Raw genomic sequence first — 6,161 nt, 5'->3', positions numbered from 1 at the left:
AGAAATTTGTAGTCGGAAAAGACAGGAAATTCAAGCCAAGAATGAAAATAATTGGACAAAAACGGCTGAGCTCTGGACGAAATGTACTACGTGTGAAAAACAAAAGACGATTCGTATAACGACGCCTCAGCCACCCGGCCGAGATTGTCCGAATATGGACGAAGGAAGTGAATCGACCTCCGTCGCAATAGTTTGCTACGCGACGATTATGTTACCGCGATCTATTCAAAAAAGATCTCTAGTCCAACGGTTTTTAATTAGTATCCTCCTATTTATGTAAATCCATGAGATATTGACGACGCCTTAATTGCATAGAGCCATCTTATTGACTAAATGGATAGCGATGAGGTGAAATGAGAGAGAGTAATTCAGTTTCAGGGCGAAATTTTATTTCTTATATTTGAGCTTAATAGGGATGGAAACATTAGTTTTACGGATTTTTTCTGTATAATGATATGGGGACTATACAATTAGTACGTAGAATAATTTCAATCGTGCCAAGAAATGAGAATTATATTGTGTTGAAACCCATGTCATTTCACCAATTCACAACAAAGGAAAGAAGAATAACTTGTGCACACACGCACGAAAAAATTTCATCGAAAATCCGATCGAATTGAATAAATAGTTTTCACTATGAGTTCCATAGATATCCAACAGAACTTTGTGATGAATGTACTTGATTTTGATAGGAATTTTTTCTCGTGTGCGCACTGAGATAGACTACTTGTTGGTCTTTTTTTTCGGACGCTTCAGGGTTTTTTCACATCTCCGAACGACTTCTCGAAACTTTGACTGTGTTCTGAGTTGATTAACTTTGCCGGTTAAGTGTCGATTAATCATGGTGCACCAGTCACTCAAAAACTGGATGATAATGAGCTTTAGAAGCTCTAGGTGAAGAGTTACCCTGTGCAGTATACAGAAAGCCCACGGGTCATCAATCTATCTGGTTACTCTCTCCAATAGGACTTGTGAAATTTTCCTCTGATGACAAACAAGAGGCATAGTCACATGAACACATTTAAGTATTTTCTCATAAATTATATCCAGATCCGACTTTTTATTAGCTTGTGGGCGGAGGCGACGCACTGCACAATTTTGACATTTGTACCAGAAATCTGGCAGGACTGAATTTTTTCCAAGTTCTTCCACAATTTTATTAATTGAAATGACAGTGATAATGTTGTGAACTTGATCATCTCTTTTAGCTGGATCCAGACTAGATTCTGGGAGAGGGAAAACATTATCATATTCTTTCTTCATGATAATGCTGGGTCCTGGAGATTTATTGACTTCACTGCCTTCAGATATTAAATTTTCCAGCGTAAATAGAAGGCCACCATTCGTTTTCTCCCTATTTGATCCAACTCTCTTCTCATCAGTTAATTTACTAATAAGTAAGGCTTTGTATGTGGGGCCAAACTGCCAGCATGAAGGAGAATTGTTGCAATTACTGAAAGATCGCGTGGCTCCAAAAGAATTTTCGAGTGTGTTTTGGTTGATGAATTTCCCTTGAAGTTCAGTGAAGCCCCTAGCCTGCAGTTCTTTCCACAAATTTTGAAATTCTTCCAGAGTCATTATCCAGCTGGAAATTGGATAGAATGGTTGATTGGGATTGGAAAGGGAGATGGGATCAACAAAGCGCATCATTTTCAGTTCACGTATAGCTTTTGTGCAAAATTCATGGTGGGGACTATTCGCTGTAATCGGGGTTCGTAGGGGTGGAGTGTCAGGTTTCACATCAGAAGAGCCATTAATCGAATCAAAAATATCATTGCACAATCTCAATCCGCGAGCTGCTTCCTCGATCTCGATGAGACCTTCAAATTGACATATGATAAATCCCCGTTGGTCAAGTCTAAGGAGGAAAAAAAAAACTCTAAGAGAATTAGAATTTCCGCTTAACCCAGCCGGGAATCGAACCCGGGTCTCCCAGATTCGCGCAGGGCACTCTTACCGACTAAGCTACCGGGAACTACAGAAATTCACTCTCAAATTCACCTCAAACACCGCCTAACCTCCTTTAGGCATTGAAGAACTCTAAGAGAATTAGAATTTAGAGAGAAAAAATTTCCGCTTAACTCAGCCGGGAATCGAACCCGGGTCTCCCAGCTACGCGCCGGGCACTCTTACGGACTAAGCTACCGGGAACCACAGAAATTCACTCTAAATTCTAAGAGAATTGGAATTTAGAGAGAAAAAATTTCCGTCTCACCCAGCCGGGAATCGAACCCGGGTCTCCCAGATACGCGCCGGGCACTCTTACCGACTAAGCTACCGGGAACCACAGAAATTCACTCTCAAATTCACCTCAAACACCGCCTAACCTCCTTTAGGCATTAAAGAATTCTAAGAGAATTAGAATTTAGAAAGAAAAAAGTTCCGTTTCACCCAGCCGGGAATCGAACCCGAGTCTCCCAGATACGCGCCGGGCACTCTTACCGACTAAGCTACCGGGAACCACAGAAATTCACTCTCAAATTCACCTCATACACCGCCTAACCTCCTTTAGGCATTAAAGAATTCTAAGAGAATTAGAATTTAGAGAGAAAAAATTTCCGCTTCACCCAGCCGGGAATCGAACCCGGGTCTCCCAGATACGCGCCGGGCACTCTTACCGACTAAGCTACCGGGAACNTATTGGGTTTCTTCAGGGGGAGGTTTCTGGGGCAAGCTAGGCAGTTCTCCAGTGGAATACAGGTTTGCACATGTTCTCGGTTCATTTGGCTGTTTTTGTTGGTGAATTTTGAGGTTGCGATGTATTCGTTTTGTGGTTCTACGTATGCTGTGATTGTTCTGTTCCCGCGGATTCTCTTGGGAACTTTGCAGGGGATTATTTTGTAGAGTTCCATTAGATCTCTGCTTAGTAGTGGGATGTCGAGGATTATGAGGAAGGAGCCGTTGTTAAAATCGGTGTGCATGTCACTGATTTGGCTTAGGATGGTCAAATCTGTCTTTTCCGGAGATGTTGGAAAGATGCTGTCGGTGATGACTTTTCCAATTTCCTCTATGGCCTTGTCTAATTTTTTGTTATTTATTAGGATGGGGTTTAATTTTCCGTGTTTTGCGTCTTCTCTGGCATGGAGGATGCTGTGGGTCCTTTCTAGATACTTTCCGACGGCATGTTGTATTTCTATAGCTGTTTCGTCGAGGCTAGCGATGTATTCTACTTGGGTCAGCTTGTCAGACAGTAGGTTGGTGTTGGAAGCTATGATGTTTATTCTGTCTGTAACCTTTATAATTTTCTCGTGGTTCAGTTCGTGTTCCTTTTTCATGGCGTTTATTTCGGCTTGAATGATGTGAGTCCAATTTCCGATTAAATGGGTGATTTGTTGTTGGTCTTGATAGAGTCGATCAATTTCTTTGGTGATGTGTTCTTGATCATTGTAGTCCATGGTGCCGAAGAGGGATCTTGATATGGTGCCCACGAATCCTAGTAAAGGGGATCTACTATATCGTCTTTTGGAGTTCTGTTCTGGACTTTTCCAGATTTTTTCCAGATGTTTTTGTATTGTTTGGAGTGTCATATTGTTCTCTTTCATGATGGGTATGCCTAGTACTCTATCGCAGGTTTGCTTCCCCTGTTGTGTGTTGCATTCGGTTTGATATTTTTCTATGGTTTCCATCCCAGGCAGTGGGTATCCTAGGAGGCTGTGCATGTCTACGGTGAGCATCAGTCGCCATTTTCTGTTGATCGTTCTGATTTGGTCTATTTTCTCATAGTAGAGTCCGCGGTTGTGGTCTATAGATTGGTTTTGATCGGGTGTTAAATCCGTTTGGGCCTTGGTTACCCAAACGGTGGTCCATATGATGATGATAGCTCTTATGGTATTGTGTTCTGTAAGTTGGACAATTTTTGTTTTTGTTTTTTTTTTTTTGGAGTGGTTTCGGCTTTGGTCTAGTTAGGTTCGGTGGGTATTATTTCTGATCCTATTTTTGCCAGTTCATCCGCTTTTTCGTTCCCGTATACTCCCTGGTGTCCTGGGGTATATTCAAATTGGATGTCGATTTTCTGAGTGAGTTCATCAAGCTGTTTTAGGAGTGTTTGATTGACGATGGGTTCGGACTTAGCATTTAGCCAGCCATTTGATTTCCATTTCTTTATGTGTTCAGTCATGCAGCTGATGAGGTATTTGGAATCGGTGATTATTCTTATTCTTGAAATGTCGTGGCGACTACATATTTGGCATGCTGCGATGGCTGCCGCTGTTTCGGCGGTGATATTGGTGGCCCGTGTGCCTTGCAGAGTTTTACAGGTGTTGAGGGGGTGGTTGTCCGCAAACCACACTCCTATTCCTGCTTTGGCATCGATTGAGCCGTTGAAGGAGCAGGAGCCATCGACGTAATCTGGCGTGCGTCCTGATCCATCGGCACTCATGTCCCTGGAATGGTTTTGCTTTTGGTGGTTTGTAGGGTCGGGATGGTTTGTTTGGCAGCATTGGAATCGGTATTGACTCATTCTGCGCAAGGTTTCAGCTTATTTGGGTGTTTCATGAAGTGGTGTCCGTCTTCACTTTCTAGGTACACGTTTCCTTTTTCTGTGATGTCGTCAATCTCGTAGGGTCCTGTGTAGGCCTAATCCAATTTTCCGATCTTGGGTTTCTTCTCGACGTAGACGAATTGCCCTATTTTGGAATGTAGTTTGGCCTTTTCTAGGTGGTCGAATGCGAGATGGTGAATTTTCTCCAATTTGTTAGTTAGATCTACCATGTAATCGTTGTAGGTATGAATTGGCTCATCTTCGTCGGTGACATTGGAGAGGAGAACTGCCCTTTTTCTATACAGGACTTCGAATGGTGTGAAATTTGTTGAGCTATGTACCGTGGTGTTGTACGATAGTATGCCGAAGGGGAGTCGCTCATTCCAGTCGGTGAATTCGTCGGTAAAGGTCTTCAGATATTCGGCTAGTACGTGATGATTTCTCTCAAGGGCTCCATTTGACTCAGGTCTGTATCCAGATGTCGTTATATGGTGGAATCTCAGGACCTTTCCCAGTTGATTGAACAATTTGCTGAGGAAGCTGGTCCCTTTATCTGAGAGGATTATCTTGGGGCATCCGTACAGGGCTACATATTTGGTTGCTAGTGCATGAGCGATAGTGTGAGCCTTGATATCCTTAAGTGGTACAGCGGTGCAATGCTTGGAGAAGTTATCCTGTATTGTCTGAATATGGCAGTGACCCATACGTGTAGCTGGGAGGGGGCCTACGGTGTCGATAGAGATTCTCTCGAAGCATTCGCTAGGTGTTTCGGTGATGAGCATGGGCTGTCGCAATTTCACCCTTCGAATCTTCTCTAGTTGACAGGTTCGGCAGAGTTTGATAAATCTCTCCATTTCTTGTTCCATCCCGGGCCAGTAGAACCTTTCTCTTACTCGGTTGAAGGTTTTCACAATCCCTTTGTGNTGAATATGGCAGTGACCCATACGTGTAGCTGGGAGGGGGCCTACGGTGTCGATAGAGATTCTCTCGAAGCATTCGCTAGGTGTTTCGGTGATGAGCATGGGCTGTCGCAATTTCACCCTTCGAATCTTCTCTAGTTGACAGGTTCGGCAGAGTTTGATAAATCTCTCCATTTCTTGTTCCATCCCGGGCCAGTAGAACCTTTCTCTTACTCGGTTGAAGGTTTTCACAATCCCTTTGTGACCTCCGGGGAGAGTTGCATGGCATTCCTTAATTATTTCAGGTCTTAGGGCTACTGGAGGCATCCGGATTCCACCATGGCATAGAGTTACAGTAGCTGGATGGAATTGAAATTCTTTCTCCAGGAAGAAAATTCTCTAAATTCTAATTCTCTTAGAATTCTTTAATGCCTAAAGGAGGTTAGGCGGTGTTTGAGGTGAATTTGAGAGTGAATTTCTGTGGTTCCCGGTAGCTTAGTCGGTAAGAGTGCCCGGCGCGTATCTGGGAGACCCGGGTTCGATTCCCGGCTGGGTGAAGCGGAAATTTTTTCTCTCTAAATTCTAATTCTCTTAGAATTCTTTAATGCCTAAAGGAGGTTAGGCGGTGTTTGAGGTGAATTTGAGAGTGAATTTCTGTGGTTCCCGGTAGCTTAGTCGGTAAGAGTGCCCGGCGCGTATCTGGGAGACCCGGGTTCGATTCCCGGCTGGGTGAAGCGGAAATTTTTTCTCTCTAAATTCAAATTCTCTTAGAATTTTTTATT

The 6,161-nt window shown here is 43.3% G+C and overlaps 1 pseudogene; it reads right to left on the bottom strand.

The window, feature by feature from the left end:
• Nucleotides 1–3,898: 3,898 nt before the first annotated feature.
• Nucleotides 3,899–4,378, bottom strand: LOC114841576 (annotated as a pseudogene).
• Between the last annotated feature and the right edge of the window lie 1,783 nt (nucleotides 4,379–6,161).

This window comes from Diachasma alloeum, unplaced genomic scaffold, assembly GCF_001412515.2.
Source record: "Diachasma alloeum isolate Michigan unplaced genomic scaffold, Dall2.0 Dall_scaffold_00880, whole genome shotgun sequence".
Taxonomy (NCBI): Eukaryota; Metazoa; Arthropoda; class Insecta; order Hymenoptera; family Braconidae; genus Diachasma; species Diachasma alloeum.
Note: the sequence above shows the minus strand (reverse complement) of the source record. Positions and strands in the feature narration are given on the sequence as shown.